The 13,030-nt window shown below is 40.3% G+C and overlaps 1 protein-coding gene across 7 annotated transcripts in view; it reads right to left on the reverse strand.

Moving 5' to 3' along the window:
* Synd (protein kinase C and casein kinase substrate in neurons protein Synd) overlaps window positions 1-13,030 on the reverse strand; it is a 51,403-nt gene that overhangs the window by 16,427 nt on the left and 21,946 nt on the right. Inside the window, exon 1 of one of the 7 annotated variants that reach the window (XM_071781871.1) lies at window positions 9,008-9,287. The exons of the other annotated variants lie outside the window; for them this stretch is intronic. The gene's annotated coding sequence lies outside the window, so the exon portion shown is untranslated. Of the gene's footprint in view, window positions 1-9,007; window positions 9,288-13,030 lie in introns of those variants that run through there. 7 annotated transcript variants of the gene reach the window in all.

Below are 13,030 nucleotides of genomic sequence, written 5' to 3' on the forward strand. Positions count from 1 at the left end.
GACTCTGTTAGTTCGTCTATCTAAAGTCCGATTTTATTCCATACAGGACAATTTGCAGAGAAGATAATAATAGTTTTTGGATTCCTCTAAACAATTGAGGAGCAATGCTTAATGCATACTGTTTCTTGTATAGTAATTAAAAAGTGATAACGAGCTGAGAGTGACTTCATAAAAAATGCTTAAAAGTACTGCAATTCGTACTTAATAATAGTGATAATTGCAAAATTAATTTATGAATAGATCAGATAATTGAGCATGAATAAGAAATGTACATGCAAAAGATAGAATATTAGCAAAGTTGTTGTTATGATCTGTAGCAAAAACACGACAATCAGAGCACAAACGAATAGATTATAAAACAAAAATACCGTGAACGGAACAAAAACCAGATCATAGAACAGAACGTGAATTAGGTAGAACGCAAACTTAAATAAGAATATATGTACAAAACTGATACTGATAATTGAATCTATTTAGAATAAGAGTCTATTTATTCAAGAAGGTTAAAATATATGTATATTTCGCTAGACTGCATGTCGAGAGGATTCGACAGAGATCTCAAGATGGAAATTCGTGCCACGGCACGCTTCGAGGACAATGCCGAAGAGATGGCAGTTAAGGATATATAGATGGTCTTAAAAGCAATGTCGCGCTACGTTAGGCGAGGAAAACGTCGTTTACGGCGAATTGCAGCAAAAGAATATAGACAGGGTATTTATATACGTGCAAAGTTTCCTCGGGGGAATAAGGTTTTATATCGTCCTTGCTAGACGAATCTAATTAGCCTATTTTTGTCGAACGTTGCATGCGTTCGCTTTTTATCATTTTTGTCTTTTTGTTGCCAATCTTGTAAATATATATGGTTCAAAAAATTTCACTAAAAAGAAGTTTGTCGGTTCCGAATCGAGAATAATTTCTACGCTAGAAACATTAAATTATATTTCGCTGTAAAGAAAATTATTACGATTGAGATAGTCACTCGTTCAACATGAAGGTTACTTTCACACGTTTGAAATGAATATTTTTCGCTTTCACGTCTCGCATCTTGTTTTGAATAGAAATAACCAGCTCCGTGTAACGACTTGCAAGCTGCGAGAAGCGCGGCCTTTTTTCGCGAGCTCCTGAACTGGTTTTTAGTGCAAAGCCCTCTCGACTGGTTCTCGAGATTGGCTGGTTCTGTTTAGAAACGCTTTGAAAAGAGACACGACTGTGTCGAGGAATGAAGCTTTGCGACGGCGTTTGCGATACGTGTTGCAAAGTACACAGGGCACGGTACACTGTCCGTATGCGTCTGCGTCCCTTTTGCGCCTCTTTTCTGCAGCCATGATGGTGTGTCTTTGGGCGTCGCCGCGCTGGTCAACAGCCGCGAATGAAGATATTTCGCGTTTCTTCAGCCTGTCCTATAAAATCTTGTTTTTACAGCATATAAAATGGTATATACAGTCCGTCGATTCGTCTGGATGTCCTCCAGGGTATTTGGACGCTCGCGTGATCAAATCATAAACCCGTGATTACTGTCTCATAACCAGTCATTTGTCTAGGAATAGCGCTATGTGGTGCGTTAATGTGGACAGACAGGTGCTGTTAGAAAGTCATCATTTTCGCGTTTAACGTCGCGAATGAAGATATTTCATGTTTTTCACCTTGCCCCCGACAGACTTATTCGAGGCGTCGATTAGTTTCGCTCTTTAGGCGGCAGTCGCGAAATGCAACGTTTGCGTAATCAAATCGTCGTAAAAGCGATATTGGCTCGCTCTTGCTCGCCGGCTCCAGTCCTCTAAAATTAGCGCTGTAGTATGGAGTACTGTGCTATTACCGTGACGATGAAATAATCCGTGTTTTTAACTCACTCGAAAGCGTCAAGCGGAACGTTCATTCATATTCGCGTGGTGTATTTCGTTTATTTTTAGTTCTAACAATCTAGGATTTTTTGATGAAGGATACTTCGTTTATTTTTCATTCGAGCGATTTGCGCGCCCGCATCTGGAATAGTTATCAAATTGGCCGTTGTATAGAAGGTAAATTAATAGCTCCAATCAAAACTCTTTCTCCCAGATTGCATAGTTTTGAAACTTTATTTTTGCTCCGCGATAGGCAAACCGTTACGTTCGATTAGCCGTTAACCAGATGGTGGATTAAACAATTTTTGCTCCACTAGTGCGCGCCCAATATTACGATTTTCCGATAATCGAAACAATCGGGCGACGCGCCATGCGGAGATAATGATACGGCCCGTGACGTGATTTCAGGGTGATGGAGGACATCTGCATCCGACAGTGAATCATGTGTCGACGACGGGCTGCCGTTCGCAACGACAGCTCGGCCGACGATACTTAACTGACCGGCACAGTTACTGTTTACAATTACGTCCGCGAATTTATGCCTAAAATCTGGGTTAGTATACAAGCGCTGTTAGTGGCAAGCGATTATGCGACAAGCAGTCTTATGTTGCAATTATGCGTCAAAATAAATTCCTTTTAAAAGACGCGATGGAAAAGTAACACTTTATATAATACGCATCATAAAGCTGCAATATTAATCTTTTATTAAAACGTGAGACATTCTACTTTTATTTAATCGACAATATTATCGACAATAGCTGTACATTCTGTACATTCGACAGACATAAAAGTCCTTAGGTCGCACGCGCGCTGTTTTAATTTTGAACCGGAAAATCAAGTTTCAAATGTAGGTCATGCCTCGTTCCGATATTTTGTCGTTGTGTTTAACAGAAATGGTGGGACGTCATTTCGCGCTTCAGTAGAAGTAAACTGGCGCAAGTGTCAACAACAGTTTCTTCCGCGCTATATCATCGTCGATACGAGTTTTCCCACGTTCGCATTTATTTTCCTAAAAAATCCACATTTCGAGATGTTTTCCTGCACATTGTTCGAGTCTTGAGCAATAATTAGAGAACAACATGGTCATATTTCGTGTCTCTCGTATCTTTATTATATTTTTCATCGTTAATTCGTACGAGAGATTACACGCTACACTAAAATGTGCGATTACTTTAGATATTTTGCGCTTCCTTCCGCAAAGCGTCGCGACGCATTGTTCTAGTTGGACTTACCCGCAATCGATCGTCGACAGAGGAGAATTAAAAATTTTTGCTGGCACGTCGCCAGTGCTCGGAAAGCCCGAAAATTATTCACGAGGCACAATAAGGGCCTCTCGCGTGCGTCCGATGATAATTTTTGTAATTGGAATGCGAGCCGTGGTGGCCCGACCGATGTTGCGGTTGGCTCTGGAATAAATGGACGGGGCATTCTCTCTCGGAGTATACGTAAGAGTAGTTGTACGAAGGAAGCGTTGAATAGATACGAACGTGCATTTTCAAGCGCGCACTCTCTCTTATTGTGCACAACAACACTGGCGATTGTGCACGGGTCAAGGCGTCGCCTTGCCTGAAAAATGGTTTCTCGATACTTCGCTCGAGAGTTTAAATCTACCCCCGTGTTGATAAAATCGAATCCATTCTTCTGACCGAATTAATTTGTCTCGCGTACAACACATTCCATTTCACTTTTAATAATGATATATGTCTTTTATATTACTGTAATAGATAGTTCTTTTTCTTCACTAACATTTCTGAAATGTTTATTATGCCAACAAAATATGAAACTTTGTCGTCTTAAAAATACTATATTTATTTTAGTAATTGGTCGTGTAAACGCACGAAAGTATCGATTCGCAGTTATGCGATAATAAATCCATCCTATTTATCATTTCTATTTGCTAGTCGGATACATATTGCATCCGACTGGATTTGTATGCGGCGATGAGATCGCGGTTGATTAATCTCAGGTTGTTTACGGTAATACGTACGCGTACGCGATAATGAAAAAGCGTGAATGTCACACTTTTTCTACGCATTTATCAACATTCTCCAGATATTTTCTCGCGTAAGGTGTATTGGGCACCCGCACTTTACTGTTATCAGACCCGGCAGCCATTCCGGCCGGTTTAGCAAGACGGTACCGGTCGTGCAACGCCGCAGGATTGCAGTTATAACCCAGGCGAGCAAACGTGGTTACGGCTGTCAAAGGGAATGCAACAACGGATAAATTATGGATAAATTACGGCGCTCATTACGGATGGGTTACGGACAAAGCAGGGCCATGTCAGTAACCTCCACGTCCTCACCGGAGTTCAATTCCGCGCGTCGATAGGCTTTGCACCGTCGAAGGTTACACGCTACCGCTCGTCGACCGTTACGTAAAAAATTAATGATCGATTTCCACCGGCGCAGGCACCAACGATGTTTACAATTTACAATGCGCCTCTTTGTCGGATTTAACGTTATATACCGTGGTACTTGTGACTATCCCCGTGTGAAGGTAACACCCCGTTGTTAGAGTATTATTACTAGATTATCATAATAAAATTCTGGCGATTGAATATGAAAGATAGGAGTCCGTAGATATTATGCCAATTTCATAGTTTTTTTTAATGTACGAAAGTACCTGTCTCATTATATTTCAATCAGAATCGATCCGAGTCGTAAAACTAGGATTTCTCTGGCATTATTTAGAATTCTCAAGCAAAACCTCCAAAATTATATAATCTCCATATCAATTATTAGAGAATCTTTACCGTAGAGAATTATGCATGTAAATAGCTGAACTAGAAACAGCACACATTTTAGGCTTACGCAGCCTATGCGCCTGCATACCCTAAGGATACCAATGAAGAATCTGTGCAGCCCTTATAATCGTTATGCCACGCTTCGCACTTTAACGAGCGTCAGAGAAACGGTCGGTCTTCTATTAGATAAGATGTTGGAGGTGCTCTTCTTGGTTGTTGGTGTACAGAAATTCATGCAGGATGATCCCGAAGGTGCAATTAGTCGGAGCTGTTCCCATTGGCCTTGAAGCGAAGCTTGTTAAATCCACCTGCACGATCCTTAAAGATTGCTTCAGGCAGATTATTCGTTTGGAAAGGGATGAAGGTCTCGAAATCTGGGATCAACCTCGCTAAGCCGAGATTCAAACGATCAGAAATATATAGGAGAAAAATTTTCAGGTGACACCGCGCTTCTGCGTCCCGAAAAACTTTGATTAAAAATCGGCGAGACAAAATTGTATGAGCAAATATAAAAACTGTGGATAAATCGAACATAATTCATTCAGCATTTTTACAAATTGAACAATTTATGAGATCTTCGAATTATTATTTTAATGGTGTAGGTACTTGAATAACTTGAATAAAGAATAAGTTTTAGAACGATATTTAAATTTAATTAAAAATATAACTTTTTCAGTATATTTTTATAAATTAAACAATTTTAGAAATCTCCAAATAATTATTTTAAATCTATTTTAACAAAAAGCAAGTTTTAGAAAAATATTTAGATATATATTTATTTGAAAATATAATTTATCCGGTGTTTTTATAAATTAAATGCTTTTAGAGATCTTGAAATCATTACTTTAATGTTATATTTTAACAAAGTGCAAGCTTGGGAGTATTTAGATATCCTGCCAACATTATTATCGATTATCTGAAGTATCGTATATGTTTAAAATTTAAGGGACTAGATAATATATATGTATATGTACTATTCCCCGAACTACAGTTTATGGCTTACTCCTATTTCGGCAGAGAACATCAAATAAGAGCAGTGGTGCGTGTATTTGCGTAGAAAATGGCAGGAAGATGCGGCACAGTTGCATGGTTCCTTTCAGTTTGAGAAATCGATTTTACGAACACAAAAGACACTCTTGCGAAGAAGGAACTTCGTTATCGATTGGATGGAACCACCTACTTTCTCTTGTACCTCGCTCGGCACACAATCCCGCCGCCATATGACACGATCGAGTAGCTATCGCATCAGCATTTTTCTCAGAATTTAAGCACATTATACTGCACGCCACAGATCCGTGCTTTATCACACTCTTGCCTGAAAAACTCCGTGAGAGTTACTATATCACGATCATCGAGCGATCATAAAGTTCCGTTACGGGATGGATCATATATTCACGGTAGCGGAATTTTAAATACATTCTGCAGCGTCATGGCTTAACGATTAACAGTTTAATATAATTGCTCGTATACAGACGTGACGAGGAAGTCTGATCATCGTCGCAACGCATATATATCACTTTCAATTTGAACTCGTGGAGTTAATTTTAATAATTTGAATTATTAAGTAGGTTTAGAGCAGGGGACAAGTTTTACGCAGCGTATTATATCCCCACCCTCTTCCACCGTTAAGTGCTTCATATTTTTCTTCACACAGTACCGTCGAGAACGAGAGACGGGAAAATGGATGAGAACGGCAAGTAGGGTGATGGAGGAAAGGGTTTTGAAATATGTGGAGCGTAAAGAGGCCGGCAAATTTCAACGTCTATTCCCAATCGGGTCGTGACAGGCTGATAGCCGCTACCGAATTATGTATCACTCGAATAATTCGCTGATAATAGACGGCAGAATTGTCTCTATCAAAGAGAAGGAAGAACCGGAAAAACTTAAATATTTTTACAGCATACTTGTAGATTGTAAAAATTCAAAATCCACTCGATTATAATAATGTATATAATCTTGTCTAGGATAAGAAAATTATGCGGCGCATTATATTAATTTATCTAACGTTAAAATTTCTTATTCAGAATGTTAATGAGCGCGGGTCTCGCCTCGACATGAAAGAAGGGTTACGCTACGTCAGGTTAATGAGAATTAGTATAATAATTACGCATAATGAAAGTAAACGATTAAATTATTTTGTTTCACAATTTTCTCGTCGCTGGCAACTAAGGAGAAAAATCCTCGTGAAACGCTTCCGTGTGTGGACGTGTTGATTATGCTCCCCCATGCGATAAGCATATTCGGACCCTCGCGCTAATGCAATTCCACGAGCTGTGATCGAATTAGTTTCTGGACGAGGCGAGCCAAGGTTAATAACGACCAAGTACGGGATGTAAAGCGACATCGATTAAAGCGTGCGACCCAATTTGTGCTAAAAATAACAAGCAAATCTTCGAGTGGCAAAATGCGTCGCGGGCGAAAATGCATACGAGGAAAAAATTTTTCGTAATTGACGTAACGCGCAGCGATTACGCAAAAGTTACATAATAATGATATACGTGGTACACATTGTGGAAATTTTGATTTTAATATAATTTTCTGTCTGAATTAAGTATCTGATAGGGACAACCAATTCAAAGCGCAGATTCGAATGAAGAACTGTCCGTTAAAATATTCAGGAAGTTTCTTCGATCGCGACGATCCTTTATAAGACAAGATGCGGCTAACTAGGGAGAGTTTCTACCTGCGTTCGCGAGTACAAAGGGCAGGAGATTTAGGTCCGAAGTGGCGTCGTCTGTATACGCGCGAGCGCATATAAGCAGGTTGTGCGGCAGGTATCCGCGAAGGGATCCTGCCTGGAGAGAGAGAAAAGGGCGAGGTCTTTCGAGCGTGAGTACGCGTGAGCGCGCGCACCGAAGCGCGTCGTTAACACACGTTCGCACGATGAAGAACACGGTCCAGCAGCTTTTTGTGTATTACGCTGTGTTTTAAAGATCTCGCTGTTAAACTTAAAAAAAAAAAAAAAAAAAAAAAAAGAAAGAAACGCTGCGAGGTATACGGTAACCCTCGGAGATTTCACGCTTCCCGAAATACGCTAATTAGGAGACGCTTTCTCGTCGCGTTTCATCGTGCGCATAAAGACGCGAGGTAGAAATACGTATATGCGGCTCTGTTCATTCCCTGACTCCTGGTACCCACAAAATAATCCGATGTTAATTCATATATTGCAGATTTACAATCAAACTTCTTAATTATAAAAAAATATGTCTCGTTATGAAATTTTGCCTCACGAATTTTTCTAAGCTTTATTTCCCACACTTTTTAAATTACACGCTAGCGTTTGATTTCTTATCTTCTTCAGCATTTGGATGACATTTTCAACGAGTCAGTTTATTCATAAAAATTCGTCATATCTATTCGAGAATCTTTCTTCGAAACGTTAAACGCGGTTTTGATAAACAAACGTTGAATAGAAACTTTGTTCACGCGAGCTCGCGAACAAGATCGAACGTATAGAATCGTCGAACGCGCGTTACGAAAACAGATCTATACACGTCGCGCGAGAGCGCAACGCACACAGGTTTGCAGGATGTCGCCCGCAGCGAAGCGTGTCCGTGACTGACTCGCACTGATAGATGCGTGCGAGGGAACTCCATGTTTAGCGTTTTCTTAAGGTCAGCCGATCTAACGTACGCCACCTCGGGCACTTTTATCTACAAGTTAATGCGAGTGGAGGTGTACGATCTTGGGGAATCAAGCGTGTCGCGTGGATTTAGTGATGACGGTAATTCAAACGTCAACTACCACATCGATATATTCACGCGAATGGTCAAGAGCGACGATCGGACGACGTGCGGTGAGTTTCAACGTTATTCAAGGAGCGGCCTGATAAGCGATGCGAGTGCTACCTCGCAGCGACCTTGCGGGAGCGCTCTTCAGCAACGCACTTAGCACCGGGGACCCTCACGGGGCCGCGCGGCACGCGCTAACGAGCTGCGCGTAGCGCACATCCTCTCAATCGATTGCGCCATTATTTCGATGTGCTCGTAATTTTCCGTTCATATCGCCGTAATAGCCGTTCAGAGCGCTGAATAACTTGAACTTCACGCTGCCTCGGGACCGGTCTTGAATAAAGAACCGAGTGTGATCCCCGAGAGAGGAGCGAAGTTCGAATCAATTGTTATCAATCGGCAGTTTTGAAGTTCGGAGTCGGCGACTCGTCGAGACTCGCGCGGAAGATAAACGTGTCCGATCGAGATCTCAATTCCGAAACAAATGCGGAATTCAAGCGCCGTCTTTTCCGCCTGTATCAGCCTGACGGATGTCGGAATTAGGACCGGAAGCGCGCGCGAAAACGAACGTTCCTCCGATCTCTCAGATTTCATGTAAATTAGTCTGGCACTTGGCACTCCCAGCCGCACGAATTCCGCGCTGAATAAGCGCACTAGTCCGCGCGCCAGCGGCGCGGACTTCCTCCTACCTTGGCAACGCATGATCGGGCGTCGAGATAAACGGAATGCCAATTTCAAACGGATTTCCCAATCTCACTGGCACACACGCACGATTTGCCGCAGCCTCACGCCGCGGAGCGGCACGCAAACGCTGCGGAAAAGTGACTGGGAGAGGAAAACCCGGTTGTGTCTGCGCGGCAGCGCACGTTCCCGGATACGGGTTTATAAATAAACGCGGCTCCGCGCTGCACACGTACGTCGGACAAACGTGCGATCCACGCGACGCGACGGTTGGACACGGACTGACGTCCGAAGAGGACTCTCGCGAGTCGCGCTCTCCGCAGCTCTCGCGGCGATGAATGATCGTGTGAGAAAGAATACCTGTTATTACGCGACACGCCGAAGTAACAGGCTGACGAGAAATTCTCCGTTAACCCTCCCGTCGACGACGGGAAGGGATAATCAAATTACTTTTCCACCGTAATTTTATCTCGGACAGATTATTCTCACCGTCCGCTCAAGTTATATTTGTACAGTTTATTCGAATTCGCCAAAAAAATTTTTCTTTATTATTTTATGTATTATATATTGGATGTATGTATGATTTCTTTAATTCCTAAGTGGAACACAGAACCTGTTATATATTATATAATTTTGTTTATATCGTATAATTTCTTTCTAAGAAAATGGAAAATTAAAAAGTTTGACAAATCGCTGAAAAAAAAAATTAGCGAGTGCTAAATAGCAGATGGAACAATAATTGAATAATTCGCATTTGAAAAGAAAACTAGACTAATTAAATTATGCGTAATGTAATTATGTAAACTGAATATCCGAAATGCTAATTATTGTATGTTTGTAACAAATACATAGATTTATTTAAAATAGTTAACAACGCCAGCAAATGACATAATAATTAACTCAATATTATTTTGGATGAAATAGAGTATACTGGAATATCAGAACCAAAATAAACATAAATAAATTGCAGGTATACGTTAAAAGATTAAAATAATTTAATAAATATATAATATAAAGTAAAATAATAAAAACAACTATCTTTGGTGTGTACCTTGAGAAAGAAATGAGTTATTTTATTTTTGTCGCCCGTAAGCCATCACTAATTAATTATAATCGAAGTTAGCTCAAAGTCAATGAGCTATTTATATTAATGATTTCGGTTCATCTCGGCAAACAGATAAAAATGACAAATCAATGCGCCTCCTCGGATACGAAGACGGCTGCTGTCGAAGGCCAACGTAATAAAACGAAGACCAGGCTTACGTAAGGATTCACTCGTCGCAAAAGCTTATTTACATATAGTGCTAATTATGCCTCCGTTCAGGTGTGCGGCTGTTGAAGGTGCATATATATAATATATACGCGTAGAGAATTACGACTCTGGTCAAGGCTGGGTAATGCTGGAGGATGCCTCATGCTCTGAGATTGCAGATAGAAAATATTCCAAGTCTCGTTTAATTATCTAACGGGCTCGAAGGTTTCGTTTAAACTTTACCGTATATGTTCGAGAAAGCGAAAATTGCAAATTTTCCCTCTGTACCTCTCAATTATTCGATTATGAATATTTAAGGCGCAACTATGGCACTTAGAATACTTTCAAATTATTCAAAATTCAATCCAAACGATATAACGTTTATCTCTCACGTTTATTTATGATGTTACTTTCAGAAGCAAGGGAAGGATGAAACGAAAACGCCTTTATATATACGTATAAAGAGAGAGCGAAAGGGACAGAAAAGGATAATGAACCCGGCCGATTAATGGAGGTAACAAGCACGACACGGCAATACTGCTTAATTGTACATTCCAATTAATGTTTTTATGCGCATCGTCTTACTTGCTGTAAAACTACCGGCATCCATCAGACTGTAACCAAGGTCAGTACTCACGCGTATTATCTAACAGTAATTTGAATCTGCGACACGCTTAAGAATGCAATGAAAACGAGAGTGAACATTTCTAGCAGCCTATTGTTTCAATTTTCGACTTCGACCTTTTCTTTCTGCCAGTCTCTTCATTCGTACGCTTATACCTTATCGAAACTTTTATTTACTTATAAATCCGCCGTTTCGAGTAATTTCAGACCGAGGGGAAATTCACAACCCAAACTTTTGTACACCACTGCCGTACTGCCGAGCCAATGCCGATTAAAATTCGGACACTTAACAATGTTATGCAATGCTTCCTGCATTGCCACTGCCACCAGTCATTATTACCACTGCCCAATCACTGACGACAATGCCATCAAACATTACAGGCCACTTCTTACTTTTTTTAGTCCACTGCTGAATTTTTGTATAGACACCAATGCCGGCTGTAAATTTCCCCTCGTTGCAGACTTGTGCAAACCTTGTGTCTTTTAATATTTATTTCTTTTCCTAACAAGATAAAACATAGGTTATCATAAGTGATAAATGTGTCGGTCTTTCGCTTTTCCAGAGAGAGAACAGATTATTTATATCAGATAAATGTTTCTGTCAGACGTGTACGTTACATTCCGCGTATTTCATTGCTTCGTAAATGCTTTTGCAGTAATACTCGCATAAATATCCTTAATTCACGAAATTCCATTCGTTAATAAATGTTACAAAATAACAGCTTTATTTCATATTTTCTTTAAGATTTAAATCTTGTATATATGTGCGCGCTATATTTTATCCTTTTATAAATCCTTTTATAAATAATTTAGTCGACTGTGCTACGTATGATATTAGTATATCTTAATTGTGTATCTTAATTACGAATGTCGTAATTACGTATGCATATGCTGCTATATCATGTCGTCTTATTTGAAACCGAGTACGTTCGTTACTGCAAATAGTTAAAAGTTCATATTTTCGTGTCAATATCTTCTTCTTCTTCTTTCCAATTATTCCTTCTATATTTTTTCACAAAAATGTTTGTATTACGTCTCTATTCCCACAACAATGTGAAACACTCAAAAGTAATTATTTCTTAGCATTAAAGTTTGTCTACAGTTCATTAATTTTGTAAATCTAAAGTTTCTATTATAAAATTGAAATAGATGGTCTCTTGTAATAGTTTGTTATAATATTATTATTCGCAATAATTGTCTCTGATCTGTTTCGTCCAATTCATAGTTCTTCTAACGTTAAGCTGAGAAATCTCGTGTAATCTATATATTATATACATATGTAAGTTATAGGATTCTCTTAGGACACATTTGTGTCAGCCGTGTTTATGGCCTAGGGACTCGCGAGAAATGGCAAACGAGCGATTGGGAGGCGCGCCGCGCGTTTCTTGTCTCTATTGATTAAGCTACCGATCGCGGAGGGGCATAAAGGGATTGGCTTCCTTGTCGAGCGGAGCGTGATGGGTCGAGAGAGGCCGTATTTGTGTCCGATCCTATTATAAATCCACCGGTGATTACGCTGCACGGAAATGCGTCGGATTTTAACGTTGCGATGAAAATGACAAAAATATGGGCGAAGCTCAAAACCGAAAGTATCGCGATCGATACCTTCTGACATTCGCGGATCTTGAAGGTACTATCGCGCTGCCTCTTGAATTTTATGTATACGCAAAACATTAGAATATCAAATTTCAGATAACCTTGAATTTAATTGTTCAGCGAGATATTGAGTTAATGTCTTGACGCAAGCACCATATCTCCTTACGGGGACAGGTGAATTTGGAGCCGTGTGCGATTTCGTGAAAGAGCAACGGCAATTAAATGTTTGCTCCGCTTATGACGTTGATGATGTATTATTCATCCTCGGCTTTATTATTTCACGGAAATGCCATAACACTCCACTGATTGGCTATTCAGGAACTTCAGAACGTCGCGCACCACCTCCTCTTAACTCGAGTGTCCCGTAATGTTCATATACGGATAATGCATGCAAACTCAGTCTGATCGGCTTAATGAGGATGTACCCCGGTCTGAATGGCAAGTGCAAATTACGCGCGCGTGGGTCTCGGGGCAAATACCTACATTAAAGGCTAGCGACTATGTGTTACTTCCACTTGGTTAGTGGAAGTAACGTTACCGTATTTCCGTACATAAGACG

This window comes from Temnothorax longispinosus, chromosome 6 (assembly GCF_030848805.1).
Source record: "Temnothorax longispinosus isolate EJ_2023e chromosome 6, Tlon_JGU_v1, whole genome shotgun sequence".
In the NCBI taxonomy this organism is placed as follows: domain Eukaryota; kingdom Metazoa; phylum Arthropoda; class Insecta; order Hymenoptera; family Formicidae; genus Temnothorax; species Temnothorax longispinosus.